Source organism: Periplaneta americana, chromosome 2 (genome assembly GCF_040183065.1).
Source record: "Periplaneta americana isolate PAMFEO1 chromosome 2, P.americana_PAMFEO1_priV1, whole genome shotgun sequence".
NCBI lineage: Eukaryota > Metazoa > Arthropoda > Insecta > Blattodea > Blattidae > Periplaneta > Periplaneta americana.
The window spans coordinates 117,367,808-117,387,483 of NC_091118.1; the positions used below are offsets into that span (position 1 = coordinate 117,367,808).

A 19,676-nucleotide genomic window follows, 5' to 3' on the forward strand; every position below is an offset into this window, starting at 1 on the left:
CGTACCCCAGTTTTATTAAGTTTGACTCACTAGTGGATTTTTTGCAAATTCACAGTTTTCAGTATCGTTACCGTCGATTATTAAGTATATAGGATAAATGAAAAATTGCGAGCTTAAGGAATGCGCTGGTCATTGGTTCAAGCTAAGCACGTGACAAACGGTAATGGTTACCGACTAACCGCTTAGAAAACAATTCATCGATACTGCACAGTGACATAAGATTTAATATTCTTTGCCTGTAGCCCCTACGATGAAACAAACTTGAAGTCTAACATGAGTATATGACATAGGCGGAGAGAGAACAGTTTCCTTGGGGGGGGGGGGGGGCAAAACCATAGACTTCCGATATAACGAGATTATGGGAGGACATCATTTATCTCCCTACCCCCCATTATAGCTTGACCTTGGTACAGTATATCGGAATATGATCATTTAATAAAGGCATTGTAAAATAAAGTAAAATTATAACAAAATATACAGACAATTTTGCTTTTTTTTTTCTCTTGTACGGAGAAGGGACCCGAAAGCTTGCACTGCAGCCTGAGGCTTACTATGCTTACCATTTCTATTCTGTGAAAGATTGGGTTGCTGAATGGCCGTGCTCTTGTACAAGTACAGCACGCCACACCATGAACTTAACCCGGGCTATCGTATGGATGATATGTGAGTTAATGATGACGAAATGAGTCCAAGGTCCAACACCAAAAATTACCCGGCAATTCTGCTTCAATTGGTTGAGGAAAAACTCCAACCAAGTAACTTGTTCCAACCAGGATTTTAACCTGGGCTCGTTCGTTTCATGGCCAGACGTGCTAACCATTACTCCACAGCGGTGGACCAGTTTTACATTTACTTTATCTGTTTATTTAAAATAGCAAGATATTATATGAAATTTAAATTCTAATTATTTTATTTAATCTCGTCTTTAAGTTTACACATAATACCGGGATCACTTTTCTTTTTTCTGCATTGTTGTGCAGTATGTTCTTCATATTTCTCCAAGTGGCTGCTTGAATACCTGCAGAGTTCTAACACATCAGTACAGGCTGCTACAAAAAACATTAAAACATTACAGTGCTTCCAGTCCTCAAATGAGGTAAAGAAATTCTTATACTCGTACATTCAGAAATTTAATATAAATATTGTAGTCCAGACACATAGTCTGAAGACTTTAATTCGTCAATTTAAGCACAGAAACTTAATCATAAACAAACGCAAGAAAAATATTTTGAATTCAATATTTTCTAATGATAATATAAAAAAAAGAGTTCGACCAAGTTTGGGGGGACAGTGCCCCCATGTCCCCCCATAACTCCGCCTATGGTATATGAAATGTTGAAGATGAACATCGCACCTGTTTACTGCAAAATTAGTGCTGTCTGATGACTCAGGGACATCGATAAGCTTATACCAGCCTTCAACTAAAATCTTCAGCTTCCAAAACTACCGCATTTACATGTTCAACAGGGATGCAACATGAATTTGTGGAAAGGGAATATTTAACATCTCTCGAAAAGCTATGAATCCGTGAAATATAATTTAATACACTGAAGTTGTATTAATTATAGTTTAATTTAACGACATTGTATTTATCACTATGTCTTGGTAACCAATGCCTATTATAGTCGCAACGTTCATTTATTAGACAAGGGGCTTCTTTGTGTTTTTATAAGTCTACTTTACAGTGTTAGTAATCCACGTGGAAGTTATAAATACATGTCATTTGGAAATGCTGAAAGATTATTGGCAGAGAACTGGTATATACCGCTTTCTTTTGTTTGGAGACGTAAAAAAAAATAGACAGCGCATTAACACAGCATCAACAATGCCGTTTAAACACAAAAGAAAAACAATCACGTTTGATGCCGCCTGTATAATAAATTAACCGTTGATTATACTAAATGTCCCGTGCTTGCTTGTATGTCACGATGCTGCTCCCATTCATCAAACGTATCAGATCCTGAATAAATTCCGCAGTTGTAAGAGTCGCTAAATAAATTATCAAATAACTGGGCGAAATACGAACTGAGGTAGTCTACCTTAGAACGGCAGGACTATAGAAACGTATTCGATCCCATTCTAAGACAAGAGTATTTTCTCCTATATACCCGTATAGTTCATAGATTAGGATCCACTCATTCTTTCGGGAGGCTCGTCTCTTGGAATAAAGCGGCCGGAACGTGATGCCATCTATTTATCTTATTAAAGCACGAAAAACTTTTACTCTCTGCTAGGTAAGATCCAATTTAGCAGTGATATTATGGCACTGCACCTGCCGCTGCTTATAAAAGCCACTGTACTGCGGCTTTCTACACGACTGTCACTTGTTTGCAACCAGAGCAGAATAACAAGACATTGTTCGCGTGTGCAATGTGAACCGCTGCCTCTGAGTCTGACGCCAATTGTTTTTTAACAGTAGATACATCTAATTCAATTATTCTCGTTTTATTGCGTTTCAGAAAAAATTCGATCCCGCTAATCCAGTTATCAGGACTGTACTTTCCTATTCATCAAAGTATTTTTAGTAGGTTATTTTACGACGCTTTACCAACTTCTTAGGTTATTTAGCGTCTGAATGAGATGAAGGTGATAATGCCGGTGAAATGAGTCTGGGGTCCAGCACCGATTGTTACCCAGCATTCCTCATATTGGGTTGAGGGAAAACCCCGGAAAAAACCACAACCAGGTAACATGCCCCGACCAGTAATCGAACCCGGGCCACCTGGTTTCGCGGCCAGACGCACTAACGTTACTCCACAGTTGTTTATGCATCATCAAAGTATTGTGTATTCAAACTTGGTACATGGGATGTACAGATGTGGACAAATTTTTAGACTAAATTAATTATATGTGCAACGAAGCTGTATTTATTGGTAGAAATAATGAACAAAAATGTATTTTGCACAGATATAATGAACAGAAAATTGAGTCTTGAGGTTATTAATATTTTGTGAACATTCCCTTATTCTTTATTAACACGTTGATTTTGTCAGGGTTGCTGAAAACCAAAGTATGAATATCAGCATCATTTAGCCAGATATCAGACAGTGCTTAAATAAGTCCATGTTTTGTTGTAAGCCTCTTTTTGTTCATTTTCTTCTGCAGTATAGATCACAGATTTTCAACTTCGTTCGTGTCCGGTCTTCTTGCAGGCCATGGGAGAATATCTTCTGCAGTATATAATTAAAACACCAGTAGTACCAACATAGCCAGAAAAATATACTTAACTATTGGAAAAATATACCAGAAGATGTCAACAATCATATTTACAACAATAGAGACTCTGTGAATTATACTGATAGTTGATATGACGAATTGTATTATGTTTCCAAGAAAACGTTTTAGTCTAATAATTTGTCCACGTCTGTATTTTTCGGAAGAAGTAATCCTGAACACAGCTTCTTCCATGAAGAAAATAAAGCTATGACACCTATGTCACACCAAACTTGTGATATTATGTGACATTCGACTGATTATATTAGACCTATAATAAAAGTTTTCGGGATTGTCATCTAGTCATCTACGTAGAATTTTTATTTCCAGCTCAGATGACTCTACCGGCCAAGTCTCGTTGATCTCTTTCTGTATTTAAAAATGGGAGAAATATGAAAACTTATTAGCGATATCTCGATATCAGCCAATGACGTAGCTCGGTTGGTGGAAAGTTTGCCTACTGATCTGGAGCTGCGCTCGAGCGTGGCTTCAATTCTCTCTTGGACTATTTGCTGATTGAGTTCTGACATAGGACTACGTCTATGAACTCTCGAGTAAGTGTATGGGCTATAGGATAAACGAAATAATTGTATAGCGAAAACCCCTACAATTTTTTAATTACGTAGACTTACAAGCATGATATTATTATACAGAAAGGAGTCCCGTAGCGGTAATGCGCAACGAATTAGCGCACCTCCCACCGCTCCCCCAGGAGACGCCCGCGATGTCATTTTCCGGCCGCGCAGTAACATTCCTCTCAATTTATATCGGCATCCAGTAAGCGTAACATATTCGTATTTGGTGTCGTTGTAAATCGTTCGAAGAGTTATATCTAATAAAATGCCGATTTATTTTATTCAACACAAAATTGATTTCATATTTATATAATTTTCTTTTCAGGAAGAAATAGGTCTGTACATTTTGATTATGCCAAGCAAAATCGCTTACAAACGTAACAAAAAATTGCTAAAATCTCAATAGGAGGCAAGCCAAATTGAACCGAATAAGACCAAAATCACCAGCACCGAGCGAGTTAAACGGTTTCAAAAGCGAAAGAAAGAAGCCGCGGCTAGCGCCTTTGGACTCAACAGTTGAACTTGTACCCAGGTCATTCTGATTTGCAATTCACTTTTGTTCAAAATAAATTTTCTTATTCATCATCCAACACACGACGTACTTCGCGCAAAACATTGCGGCTCAATTAGACCTGAGCCTATTTTTTTTAGAGATTATCCGCAACTGTAACACGAATGTCAGGTAATCACATAGCGAATCCTCAGCTTTATCTCTCAAGATACAATTTCGATATCAACAAGTCCATCGAATGGGTTTTTGTACGAAATCAGAAACGCACAATAGCGTTTTATCCTAAATCAGACGATTCTCTTCGTTATTTTTTTCATTACATAGAATAAACTGACAAATAAAGCAGTGCAGTTTGTACAAAAAATGGTACCTAAAAGAATTAATAAACTATTATGTACAGAATTATAAATATATTCTTCCATGCATTCCATTCCAAGTTCTTACCATTCTCAGCACAGGAGGCAGCGCAGGCAGACAAAGTTCCTTCTTTCCTAAAGGATTGCTGGTTATCAGTTCTAAACCTTCCCTTTGTTATATGCAGATAAATTTTAACAGAAACAATTAGTTTTACGATGGTCTGGGTGACAGTACTGCTGATTATTTGAAATTTATTTAATCATAAATTACAAAAAAAAAATCTCATATTTTTGTAAGAGATATTAACTTAATTATATTTTATCATTCACATCTCTCTTAAAATATGTCAATGGTTTGTGGAAGGTGATAAATTTCACAGTGAACTGTTGCTGAAATTTTATTTATTACTGGTTTTAAATGATAGTCTAGACATATTCCTTTCACTTCAAGTTTAGAATTTCTGTCATTAAGTGTCGATTTTCGTAAGTAGAGAAATAATACTAGAAAGAAGTATACTGTAAGAATAGCTAGCTGTTTAAGTGGACTTGTGCCAAATCAATTACACAAATTTATAAATCAAGTCAATTTTGGAATTATAAAGAATGACAATTTTGTACAATCGAGAAAATGGAACTTCATATTCATATTTGGATACAAAGATAATTATTTCACCTATACATATCTTCCTAATTATACCTTAAAAATAAATTATACGACGGAATCTAACTCGCAGCATTATTAATAACCGAAGTATTGCGCGTGAAACATACATTATAAAAGTATATATCATTATTGTTACATCGATTTGTTTATTTTATACAAATTTCTGATTTGTAAAAACGAATCTTTTTCTCAATAAGTAATATGCATTTTTGGTGTCAGCTGAATGATTAGCGTATCACCTTTACACTGGAGAACGTTTTCTCTCATTTGTCTCGCTTCACTGTCAGCCATATCATTGAAACCGTATCGTGTGTACTAAGCGTCACCACTGTGAAATTCCTAGTGGATTAGCATATATCACTCAATGGAAATTTCAGGAATGAGGCAAATCAAATACAGAGGCAGCCGTCTTGGCAGGTATCTTAGAAGACAGAGTGCTGGCGAAGGCAGAGTTGAATTCTGATGGACAAAGCCAAAGTTGTGTACGTTTTTCTCGGAGTTATCCGTTTCTCCATCTTAATTCCACCGACACTCTTCTCTTTTCTTCTTCACTAGCATCTTCTTTTCGAAAACTAAGGCACCACTTGTATTTTTGCGGCACCAAATCGGCCGTCCGCCGTGGTGAGTATTTCTCGTGGTTTGTTAAAAAAAATTAGTAGATGGCATTGGTTGCGGATACTAGACGACTCGTAAATCTGCAAAGGACCTCCGACAATTCAAGTGGATCTATGAGATACAGTAGAGTACACTACCAGAATTATGGTATTCGATTTGTTGGCTGAAGAAGGATAGGCCTATGTATTGTGGCGGATGGTGGAGCCTGGTTAACCTTGTAGCACACTTGGAAAGCAGCTATTTCCATAACGAATGTGAAGAAAACCTACATGGACCGAAGTGCTTAGGAAAGCTCCATGTCCCTTACGATAACTTCCAATACCGGTAGCAAGACAGAACTGATTTCCACGAAATGCATAAAATGCAAGTGTTCGCGATGTCAGGTGTAGTTTTAGGCTACTACAGATACGAAAATCTCTCCCCGAATGTATATCACTTTTCTTATACTTCAAAATATACTGTAACGTCTACTGCAATGAATGCCTCGACGAGTGGAATTCTATTCCTAGCGATTTGGTATACAGTTTGTTAGAGTCTAAAGATTAGTGGTGAATTTGACAGCAGAGACGCGGGCGCCATTCCCAGAAAGTATTAATATAATTTTGGTGGACATTAATAGTGTTTAGGGTAATTTTACAATGTGCAACGTACTCTAATTTTCATTGCGTTGTAGCGTCGAACCACGTTCCATGGCGGAGAGGTCAAATAAAAAGTAATAAGAACAGGTTTAGAATTTAAACTAATAACTAGGGAACGGAATTTGGAGTAGTAAAAGCTAGTATTGGCATCTACACAGCCATTTGTTTACAACCCTTTATACCAAGTCCTCCCCTCCATGACATACTCGCACCTCTCTGCACGTCAACAACAGGTGAACGGGACAGTTGTCGCATAAGAACTTCAACATGCAGGTTTGCAGTTCAGAGTAGTGAAGTGCAGGTACAATGCCGAAAGTGAAACCAACTAACAATACAAAATTGAAAGACTAGCCTGTATTTGTAAAGGCTCCAGATCGAGTATTAAAATTCAGGAAACAATTCCCTAAATTGTCGCTTCCCCCATGTCCAGTTCTTGAGAGCTGGGGGTCATGGTTAGAAGCTTGCAATTATTACGCACATCACCTCAAATCTGTGAAGAAAGTGTCCAGTCTTTCGATCTCGATGACGCCGCTCGATTCAAATACGCCAGGAACTGTTAAATGATAGAAAAATCGAGAAAGAAGTCACGGATATTAAGACAAATTTTGGATATTTACCGGATGCCATTATTCAATTAGGAAAGTCAGGAGTAGAACTAGTTGAGCAAATAAATATGATGAGGACTATTGTAAATAAACTGAGTGCAGTAAAAGGAGAAATAGGAAAACGTGTTGGCGAAAAAATGAACAGAGGTTTGATTAAAAATGATGGGTACGGTATTCTTAGTCGGATTTCAGATGTATTAACAAGGATGTGTCCCAATGACATCATCCAACATGTGAATTTAATTGACGTATCTTGTTTCAAGTACTTTCCAATTGTCTCTCCTAGATGTAGAGCGGAGTTTTTCCATGTTAAAAAATGTCCTTCCTTGCAACAGAGCAAAGTTGTATTTTGAAAAATTGAAAATAATATTTACAATTTATTATAATAAGGCACTGCAGGAATAATTGTTTCATCAACAAAACATAGCACTAATTGAAAATGCCATTTCGTTTGGTTCTACATTTTGTTCAACATTTAATGATACTGTATTATGCTATATTGTAAATATTGTAGTATATTGCATATATTTTAAATACTATAGTAATTATACGTTGTATACATATTATCATATTTCATGATATTGTAAATAAAGGTTTTAATTTAACACGCTCCTGACAGAAAAACACACATATTCAGAGGCGAGTTCCATACAGAAGACAACTGTCTATCAGCCATCAATATGTCCACTGACAGGCGAAGATGCAGAGGTTGATATTTGTAATGTTGTTTATTGCTGTCTTGTCGCGTTGCCAAGAAAAGCACATATAGTTAAAAAAGGAATGCAGATTATGTATGTAGGTCACTATATGTCATTAAACTATTCCATTTGTTTATTCTGAAAAACATTTATAGCACATTGCGTGTAAGTTTGTATGAAGTGTACTGTACTAGTTCGTGCTCTGTGAAGCAGCTCGCTTGACAGTCAGTGAGCTACGAATATCTATACTACGTTTCACCATTCTTTATAATACTCCAAATCCCTTTCCCTGCTAATAACATTGTATTCAATAAAATAATTTATACAATATCTTATAAATATAACCGTAAACAAAATAAATTCTAAAATTAGGCCTAATGTAAGTGAAAAAATAATCCAATTAAACAAGGAAAATGTCGAGGAAGGCAATGTTTCCAAAGTTGTAGCGCATTACTCCTAGAGGAAGACGCCTGGATCAGTGATAAGCAGGCTTCGGTCCTGGGCACAGAAACGCATGAAGTTCAGAACACACAAACGATAGTGTTGTGTTGGTCGAGTGGACTGAGAGATGGGGCGCATTTCGTGTCTCAACATGTAAATAGTCCGTCAAAATATATTTCACCCTGTACAGATGCAGTATATGCAGTACATTCCTAGTGTAGACAATAAATGTCTACTATTAAAGTATTGACGTGAGTTGTTACCTTCAATTAGGTGTCCCTACGCCGAAGCCTGTTACACATAACGCAGCCAAGCATCAATACACACAACGGTAATGCACATTACGGACCCACCTGTGCTGTTGCAGTCACCCCACATGGGTCATGACGTCATTTATACTCCGTGTACTCTAAAGTTCATACTGGTTACTCTGTGTCCTAGGCCGAAGCCTGGTGATAAGTAATCAAAGTACACAGAATGTCTCACAAACTCAATCGCATAAGGGAAAATTTATGAGAAAGGAAATGTTGAAACTTATCATCCTCAGTTGCTCACATGCATCGATACAATATTGAAAATTATATTGCACGTGTTTTAAAATATTATGTGTAATGTCTCCACAAGCAGAATGGATATTTCATTTAGATCTTCAATTAATTTTATGTGGATTTGTATTGTATATAACTGATTTCAGATGGTCCTTCAAATAAAAGAATCGAAGGACGTGAGGGCTGAGATCCTGAGCTATCATTCCTTTGGTGATCTGTCCAATCCATCGTCTGGTAAAAATGTTGTCGCATCTATCAGGAAACGTAAAGCGATACTTCACCATGCTGAAAGTAAAACCACATCTCTAGACACCGCTTCAATATTTCAAGAATGCTATATCCTAAAATAAAGTCTCCATATATCGATCACTACAAGGATAGTTTTTGGATAGTTTGGTGATGAACTAACTGTGACAAAAGCATTTTTCTACGACCAATACGAAATGCTGTGCCAGTTTATGTGCCCATTCGAGTGGAAACACGCTTCCCTGCTGAATATTATATGGTCTGCTAGGATTCTTTGTGACATAAACGACTCAACGCACATAGTGTCTTAAACATTACAATATATTTTGCAATCTTTTCACCGATCGTGTTAAATTTAACTGCTGTACTGGCAAGTATCATGACGACGAATAACTTGCTAGAAATAGCTTGTTAATTTATCCCACTATAGCCGTTGTCCAGATTGGAATCTGTTGGCATGACGATGTGAAATTCTATAGGCCTGTCTGTTGCCTCTGGCAGCATCACAATTTCAGTATTCACCTGAACAGTTTACGTCAAATTCATTTAACTCATTCTTACAACCTATGTTATAGTACTGGAAACAAAAATATAAAAAACTTAAAATGTCCCAAAACAGACCGGAATTGCGGGAGAATCCGTATAAATACGTACGGTACAGATTTGAAGACTGTTCTTGAGCACAAATCAGTATCGTCCTGGCCCAAAAGTATAACTTGACTTATATCAAATTCAAATGATATTTCGAATTACATGTAATATGCATTAGTGAATGTCACGGATGTACTGTGCTTGTTGGAACTCATGATGCAAGAACCCTGATTTGCAGAATCCGCACAGGATCGACAATGGTATGTGGGATGACGCCACTTTCACTTGCAAATGTACCTATCCTGAATCGTCAACGTTTTTGTGCAATACTGTTTCTTATTCGGCATTTCAACTGACTCGTCCTTGAAGCATGTGTTCATTTTAATCCCCCAGGCACTGCAACTCAACATATCAGGCTGATTTCATAATAATCAGACAAATTAATACTTTTAGTGAGATATTCAATAAGCAGCTACTTTAGTGTACAATAATTATGTTTAAAATAAATCTCTAACAGCCGCACTTTCCCTGTCACCCACACAGTTTGCAATATTGGTAATTCTGTTTGCTCTAAGACATGTCGCGCGCAGCCTTATAACGCAGCAGACTACATTCTGCTAGGGCAGTGGTTCCCAAAGTGAGGGTCGTGTAAAGAGCTCAGGGGGTCGCGAGATGATTTACAAAACAAAACAAAACAAAAACGCCAAATTAACATATGTTTATTTTGCATTTGAAACATAAATAACGTTGGACATAAAAATAAAAAAAAATCTTTCTGCAGTAATAAAGTAATAATTAATGTGACAAGTAGGTCTATGCCTATTTTTCAGAACGTAGACTTTCACATTTGGACTAAGGCTTAAGTATTCGAGATTTCTCGTTTTTGTTTTAATGGTCAGGACGAGTTGCCTGGGTGAGGTTTTTTCGGGGATTTTCCCGCACTCCTATGGATGAATATCAGGTAACTTTATCAGGCGATTAGAACCTCACTCATTTTCGCCACTTTCTTTCCTCCTCCATCATCCATTCCTCATCATCCCGTTTTTAGTTTTTCAGATCACTCTACAGGCGGCCTCCCGAAACTGCTGACTCTCTCGACCGGTTTCCGTGGAATGTATTTCAGCGATGTTGGATGGCTTCTGCAATGGCACCCGAGGCGTACCTATTCGGGGGAGGAGTTTCGCCTCGGACCGATAAGGGGGGCTTGGGGGAATATGCCTAAGCAGGAATGGTATATGGATTCTGTTGGCTGTAGCGACCTGTCGTTAAGGGAGTCATGTGGTTAGGGTCGGTGTGCGTAGGGGATCTGTGGCACGCAACTCATTCCATATCGAGGGTTAGCGCAATAGATCTCAACAGGTCGCAGTTCTGGTCCATCCAATGCCCCCTCAGTTAAATTCCATTCCATTCCAATCATAGACGAGAAACATAATTTGCATAAATACAAGGTTGCAAAAGTTATAAAAAAAATAAGAGCATTTTTTGCAAACTCGAGGTATCCTTTTGATGCAAAACTAGTGAACGCTCTGCTAAAAAGGTTTAGCTTTAACATTCCATCAATAGGTACTTATTTAAATAAGTTGTTCCTTCATTTTTTGTGGAATTAAGTAAGTTTAACGCAACGGATTCAGTATTCATCTATGTTTGTCGTAATTGCTTTGAATTTCTTTTGGAAAATACTCGAAAAGCTGTTGTTTAAAATTTTACTTCGGGTGGTATACACTGGTTTTGAATAAAATGATAGTAGACATGTTTATATTATTGTTGTTTTTTTGTTTAGTCAACTGTCCGAAGACAGATCTGAACCTCACAAGTGATACCAACAAGGCACCACTTTTGATTCAACTAGGCAACAGAATTAAAAACACTTAACAATCAGTTAAATTCGTGTTAGCTAGACATGTTTCAGGACTTTGCTGTCCTATCTTCAGCTGTTGTTCATGGACGAGACGTTAGCATGAAAACAGCTGATCTGACCCAAAAGCTACTGAAGATAGGACAGCAAAGTCCTGAACCATGTCTAGCTAACACGAATTTTAACTGATTGTTAAGTGTTTTAATACTGTTATATTTTAATACTAATGTACATTTTAATGTTTTAGTAAAATTATAGTTGTTTACGATTTTACATGAATTTATATTTATGGGATGGAGTCAAGAATCAGTAGGTACAGTAGTCGCAAACTGAAGTCTTGCCCAAAAGTGGTAGTTCCTACAAAATGTTTGGAAACCAATGTGCTAGGGCTAGGGTATCGAAAAGTGATATAGAATGAACTATTTACTATTTCACATAAAAACTTCACTCACTTGGTTAAAGGAGTGAACTGACTCGGAATATGTGTGAAGTAAACTAATGATCAGCGTTGTTTTAGAAAAGTGTACCTTCACTTATAGCCACAAACTGCATGCCCCTCCTTACTTGCTGCATTCGTCACCGACTCTCACTTCATCTCGCAAGGTTTCAGAGCTAAACTGTACTCTGCTTAAGAATCTCTTGTCAAAGATTTCACTTTCGTAAATGAACGAAATAGCGCAGTTCGGATAGGCATCGCGTTCTCTTCCGATCTCCATTGGTGGATTGCGTTTCTCTCAGAACTCTGAATTGTACCAAAACTACCCTTTCGCTTCATTTACTTTCTTTATTACCGCTTTCTCCTTTTCTGTGTTTCATATTTTGCCGTTTCTTTTTTTCTTTTTGTCTTGATTTCTTTCAGTCTACTATTCTTAATTCCTTTTCCTCTGATTTCCATTTTATTTTTATCTTTTTCCTTCCTTTCATCATTTCTATCTTTCTTTTCACTTTCTCTCTGTTCCTGTTTATTGTCTTATTTCTGTTTCTCACTAATTTCTTCCCACCAACATAGAAAGGAAAAGAAAGGAAATAATCATTTTCTGTTTCTTTCTATATCCATACTTCCTTGGTTTATTTCTATCTTCCTTAATTTCTGTCTTAATGGCAGCACGTATCAGATGAAAGATTCAGTAACCTCTGCACGCAATGTCTTTAGCCCTGACACCCGTTACGCATGCACGCAGCACGCACGCGGAACAGTTACCTACTTCACATTACTCGAGGTCAATCCAGCACAAACAACGGAACTGCTCATTCAATTTCAGTTTCAGCTGGAATCATGTTCCAAATACGGACATGAAGATTTTACATTCATTGTAAAGACAATTACTTAAACTGAAAAAATGGAAATTTATCACATTCGTATATAATTCACTAACTATAAGAATAATAAATAAGATTATAGACTTAATGTTGAATAAGTATTTTATTAAAGTAAATACCGAATAAAATTTTTTTGTTTACTTTGGGTCGAGTTAAGAAATCTTCATCCGAAGAAGAATTTATTTTGGGTCGAGTTAAGAAAATTTCATCCGACCATATCATATTTATGAAGTCTGATTAGTGTAATATGTAGCTAATCGGTGATGTATGCAATGGAGAGGGAAAGGAACTGGCCACCATACCCCATTATCTCTTGGCCTAGTTGCCTCATAAGTGGTGCCAAGTTGGTATCACTTGTGAGGTTCAGACCTGTCTTCGGACAGTTGACTAACAAACAACATAACATATTTATAATAATTTCCTAGGCTAACAAGAAATTGGAACTTACATGGCAACATGTTCAAAATATCTGAGGCGAATTTCGTTTGGAATAAGAAGCCATAATTTCAAATTTTGAACCCAACCGCATAGCCATAGAGCCACGTAAGAAAAGGAAAGCAATAGCATGATCTAAAGAATATTCTGACCGAGTTGCAAACACTGACGTTAAATTTGGAGAAAGGAATAGACATATTCGTAGATATCTGCTCTACGACTAACTATAATGTTTCAACTAGATCTACCACTGTGATGTTGCAAGAGATAGATTTCGACTTTGACATTATGTGGCAAAAAATGTGGTCTTAGGCATAAGTAAAATGTGTATTAGTGATTTGATTTATATTAAATATTTATGAATTCATTCTTCGTGAAACTGTGCATATAAATCAGAGTAAACCACAGCTGAATAGATGAAGTACACCTACTTCATATTTTGTAAACCTGCACTAAAAGTTTTGCAAAATGGCACTTCGCTCACAGTTGATTATAATATTTCAACACACAAAATAGTGCCGAATAAAGTAATATAAACAATATAGAGCATTTGAAGTAAATGATGTCTTGTAAATAAAATGTTTTCCAATTTCGTACTATACGCTTTAAGCAATACATTAAAAAGTTACTTTAAATAACTTCGTGTCAAATTAACTGACCGCAATTAATTGATTTCAAATTCGTCCCCTTAGTACTATAAATATGTCCCATATGCCATATATTAACTTGATTTATGTATTAAAATAATGTAATAGTGTACGTTGTATGTGTATTTGTATAAGTGCAATTTATACCGTGTGACACAGAAGTCAGTTGACATATGGGAAACATTACTATAATTGGAAATATAATATCATACAGTATGTTCACTATCCCAAATGTTCAAAATATGCTCCATTTACTTGAAGACAGCACCTTACACTCGATCCTGACATTCTGCTGTCACGCTTAAAAGTGTTGCAGGTGGAATGTGCTGGATAACATGGGTGTCCCTATGTTTCAAGTCATCTATAGATGTAGGCTCTGTCTGAAAAAGTGCTGTTTTACAAATCTCTATAGAAAGAAATCAAGAGGTGTGGGTCTGGTGACTGTGGAGGCCATGACTGAGGTCCACCTCGTCCAACCCAGTGCAACCAAACATCTCATTTAGTTTCTGGCGAACTGTTAGAGCATGTGCCATGGCCTCATTTTGTTGAAACTACATTCTTATTCATTTTTTCAATCATATAGGAACTCCGTTACAGTGCTGTCCAGCAATTCCCCATATGTGTGTTGGTTTACATTTCCAACAAAGAAATATGGTCCCACAACCATATCACCTAGTATTCCACACCACACCACAACTTTTGGAGAGCACCAGGGTTGTTAGCTTCACGCATCCATCTTGGGTTTCCTTTGAACCAGTATCGTACATTTTGTGTCTGAGCGTGCCCATCCAGAAAGAATAAGCATTCGTCACTTAACAGAACATGCTGAAGGAAGATTCGATCAGTACGCACATGCAGTTGCAATATGTTCGCCTCCTGAGTGGATCCTCTTCTTGCATTGTGTGTAAATGTTGTAATTTGTAGGGGTGAAAACATGCAGATTTCAATATTCTGCGAACAGATTATCTACTGATACCACTTTCTCGAGCCACATAGCGCACTGACTTTTTGCGACTGGCCGTCATCTTCGCAATCACCTCTATTGAATACTGTCCGTCAGTAGCAGATTTGGGACGAAAAGTGGAGAATTCTAGCGATACAAAAGAGTAATGTGTACTGCCAACGTAACAGTACAAATGAAAAAGGTCACTCAGAGTACGGACATACTGAAGGGAACACGTCATTATGTTACTGTGTACAATAATTATTTCAGTTTACAATTTGTAATGTTTCCCATTTGTCAACTGATTTCTGTGTCACGCGGTATAAAAATGATCTGATGAGACTACTACACTAACAAAAAATAGCATTGACACAGTTTATGCCAAGACTTGTGATTACCATGCATTCAGGTGTGCGAATTCTGAAAGTAAACGAGAAGTCAAGACCGACCAATAAGTTCTCATTAGCTAACGCGTGGGTCAACACTTCAAAGTGACTAAGTTCATTCATGAGTCTTGTCCAACAATACTTCCGAGAATGCATGGGTTAGAGAGAAATTATATAACATTTTGAGGCAGAACAAGCCTAGGTGCAAGAACCCGGTTCCGGGTCCAGCCCTCGCAAAGCCAAGCCAAATCAAATAGGCAGAACAACTGATAACTTTAACCTTCTAGTAAATCCCACATGCGAATTTACATGTTGGTACAAACCAGCATTGTAAATAATGAACTACGCATATAAGTCTATGATATTTTAAGTACTCACTCCAAGTAACGATGTGAGAAAGTCGCTCAGTAATTAACAGTAACATAATATTTCTTCTTCCCTATATCGTACGACCGGTAAAATATGTCGTATGTCGAATAATTACATGTTATATATTACTTTCGTAAATTATTTCCAACGCTTTTTTACTAGTTGGAGATATGAAATTCTAATAATAAAATAGTACATTATCAAAGGTTACCAAATCTATACTTACATCGGGAATCATAATAACCAGTCCCGTAACATTAAATATCCTGATCTTTGCAGACGATCAAGCTATAATTTCCAATTCAGAGAATAACTTACAAAGAGGACTATATACATTAAATAAAATATTATTAGATTTTGGGATGGAGATTTCAGCACAAAAATCAAAAGTAATAGCATTTTGGGACAAGATCCAATTAGAAGTAAGATAATACACAAAAACCAATGCCTAGAACAAGTACAAAATTTCAATTATCTGGGTTGTGAAATATCTTATGAAAATGAAAAAGATGTGAACAAGAAAATCACCAAATTTACACACTTTTAGGAATAATAAATAATACATTAAAAGCTAAATTAGTACAAAAATCCACAAGAATAAAAATATATAAAACTCTGGCATTACCCTCCCTTTTATACGGAAGTGAGATTTGGACATTAAGGAAAAGAGCATATATGCTCATATGAGCAGAATCAAAGCAACGGAAATAAAATTTCTCAGACGGACAACAGGATATAGCCTACTCTTTTAGATCGAAAAAGGAATTAAGAAATATTGGAACAATTAGAAGTAGAGTCAGTAGAAGAGAAAATAAACAGATACAAACTAAATTGGCTACACCATGTAAAATGAATGGACAATTCAAGAATCCCCAAAATGATGATGCAATATCAACCCAGAGGACATCGACGGTTAGGAAGACTCTTTAGAAGACTGCTAGATGGGGCCGAAACAGGTCTACACAGGCCTACTTCGTGACGAATGATGATGATGATGATGATGATGATGATGATGATGATGATGATCAAAGGTTTTGGTACCTATTCATTAAAATATTTTTACAGCAGTATTTTACTAAGAATCATCGTGCTAACAACACGATATCTCCATTCTGGTTGGATGATCGTCCACCTCTGCTTCGGGGCATGTGGGCGTGAGGCCAGCAGCCGGCTGGTCGGTCTGGACCCTTCACGGGCTGTAGCGTCACGGATTATTATTATTATTATTATTATTATTATTATTATTATTATTATTATTATTATTATTATTTTACTAAAAAATAGCATATCTTTACAAATCACAATTTTCGAGTTACGACACTATTTTACTGGGAGTGCGATATATTTTCAAGTGATGTGCTTCAGAGTCCACACCTGTGGAGTAAAGGTTACTGCGTCTGGCCGCAAAATCAGGTAGCCCGGGTTCGATTCCCGGTCGGGGAAAGTTATCTGGTTGAGGTTTTTCCGGGGTTTTCCCTCAACCAATTATGAGCAAATGCTGGGTAACTTTCGGTGCTGGACCGCGGACACATTTCACTGGCATTATCACGTTCATCTCATTCAGACGCTAAATAACCTAAGATGTTGATAAAGCGTCGTAAAATAACCTATTAAAATAAAATAAATAAATAAATAAATAAATAAATAAATAAATAAATAAATAAAAAAGCTTCAGACGTGACATGAATCATGTAGCGATCGTCATGCCTCCAATTCGCTAACTCGCCGCAGAGCCAGCTGCCTCATTACTAAAGTAGAAGCAGAGCAGATGAGAAAAAGTGATCACATCAGTATTTATAGTTATTACAATAAGTCTAAAATCGAGTAGCCTACATCTTTTTCCAAAAGCTTGGGAAGTAGGACAATCTGCCAGTTCCTCATGAAGTTAATGCAAATTTGATAGATTAAGAGATGAGTCAAGTGTGGCTCAGAACTACATCGTTAACATGTATGGTGTGCACCATCTACGTACGAGATAGTAGTCAAAGCCTTGGCCGCTAAACCTGAACACATATTTCATTTAATGTGTTTTTATGGGCGTGCGGTCTGCAGTGATGCGCGATGGCGCTGCTCGCACCTCATTGTACCGCGTGTAAACGTGAAAACCAAGTGTGATAATGACATAATTGTCATGGATCTAATGTTCTTGCGACTTTCTCAAAAAGACTTCGCACTACAGAAATCTCGGTCGTCGTTTGATTTATTTAGCTGCTACAGCTAACAAATCTCATATCTTCGGAGATCTGACAATCGTCGTATTTCTCATCGAGCTGGTGGAACGCAGCGCCGCCTAGCACAGAAATATGTCGCCATCAGCTGGTTTTCTTGTCCACGAATATAATGAATGTGTAGGGGTGTACAACTCGCAAGATTCACTTCGACTGGGTTCCAATTCCCATACCCAACAGTGATATTTGTTAGAAAACATCTTACCAAGAAAAAACCGGTTTCAATCTCTGTAGATTTTTTTAAGATTTGCGAAAGAAGGACTTTTTAGAATATTTCTGTTTACCCTGTCGACCTCATATATCAACACTATCATCATTTTAATTAGCATTATCATCATCGTCGTCAAATTTTTCTTCAATACCATTTTCTATTTCATCGTGTTTTTATTTCACCATCTCCATTTTCTTCATATTCTTCATCAATATCATCCACGTTCTGTAGTTTCCATTGTTTAAACTTATTAAATACTAATGAATGTCTTTGAGAGGGGTGCACCTTCAGTGGAACAGTTGCAGCGTCGGTTTCCCACTGCGGCACTAGGGATCAAGTTCCGGCAAATAAAGGTGAAATATGTGGTGTACATTTGTACCAACAATCTTTCAGGCAAATTTAAGGGTGGCTTTTACTTTCCAACGTCATCACTAGAGATCGGTATAATATGAAGAAAATATTGAAAAAATATGGCATTTATTTTGGCAAAATATGAAAATATGATATAAATATTCCAGTGCTAAAATACTCGTATCTTCGTTCCTAAATCATTCGAAACAGGTTTATATAGGCTATTATTTACAAAATTAGATTTTAAAGATTATTAGTTTTGTTTATAGGTAATATGCTGCTAAATAAAATACAATATATCTGCATAATTAACCAGTTTTTCAGCATCAACTCAATACCTGAATGCAAGAACTAGGTAACTCAAACTTTTACATTGAAGAGAAGAAAAATAATTGTTGTTACATTGGCTCGACTCAACATTGTTTACAATGCAAGTAGCGTTTCTCTATTTTTTGGAAAAAGAAATATACCTCTTGTCAGTTAATAGTGTTTCTTACGACGAAAAACCCATTAAAAAAAAAAAGGAAGAGGGAGCAGAAATTAAGTAGACAGCAAAACTGATGGTTGAAACTCATTTAAAACATTGATTTATACGTATATAAGTAGACATAAAGATTTCCATTGTGTTCGAAGGAATGAACAAAGATGGAGGAATAGGAACGTCATAATACGAATAGCTGTGATTCATGTTTACGTAAGGAGTTTCTAGGAATGGCAATATGAAAGGAAGCTAGACTATGCGTATTACCAAAAGCTTCTGAAAACATTGCTTCAGTATTGAGATTAATGACTAAGTTACATAAAATATAAAATGTAGCTTTAAGAATTCTTGATTAAAGCATGTTTAAGTAATTTTAATCAGTTATTTGACGACGCTTTATCAACTGCGAGATTATTTAGCGAAAACGAATTTGGTGATAGTGAAAAAGTATTTTCAAGACATGAATACATGGATCATGTGCAGAGACTAAGAGGAACGTGGAAAATACGAAACATTGGAGAACTCTGGGTTTGCAGTGAAAGACACTATGACAGAATGAATGAATGAAGTATGGGAATTTTCCATGGGATTACCTTGAATTTATCTTACAGTAAAGGTAAACATAGGAAAAACTTAGCCAGCTAATAAAACCAAGAGGAATTAGGACCCAAGCCTGAAACATGAGCAAGAGGACAATAAGTCCTCTTGAGCATGAGTTCCGCTCTCTATCTCTAGACTACGCTGGTGGT

General features: G+C 36.7%; 1 protein-coding gene across 6 annotated transcripts in view; it reads left to right on the forward strand.

Annotated features, from left to right (window-relative positions):
- Positions 1-19,676, forward strand: part of LOC138694548 (cuticle protein 19.8) — a 117,897-nt gene that overhangs the window by 47,798 nt on the left and 50,423 nt on the right. The window lies entirely within an intron of this gene.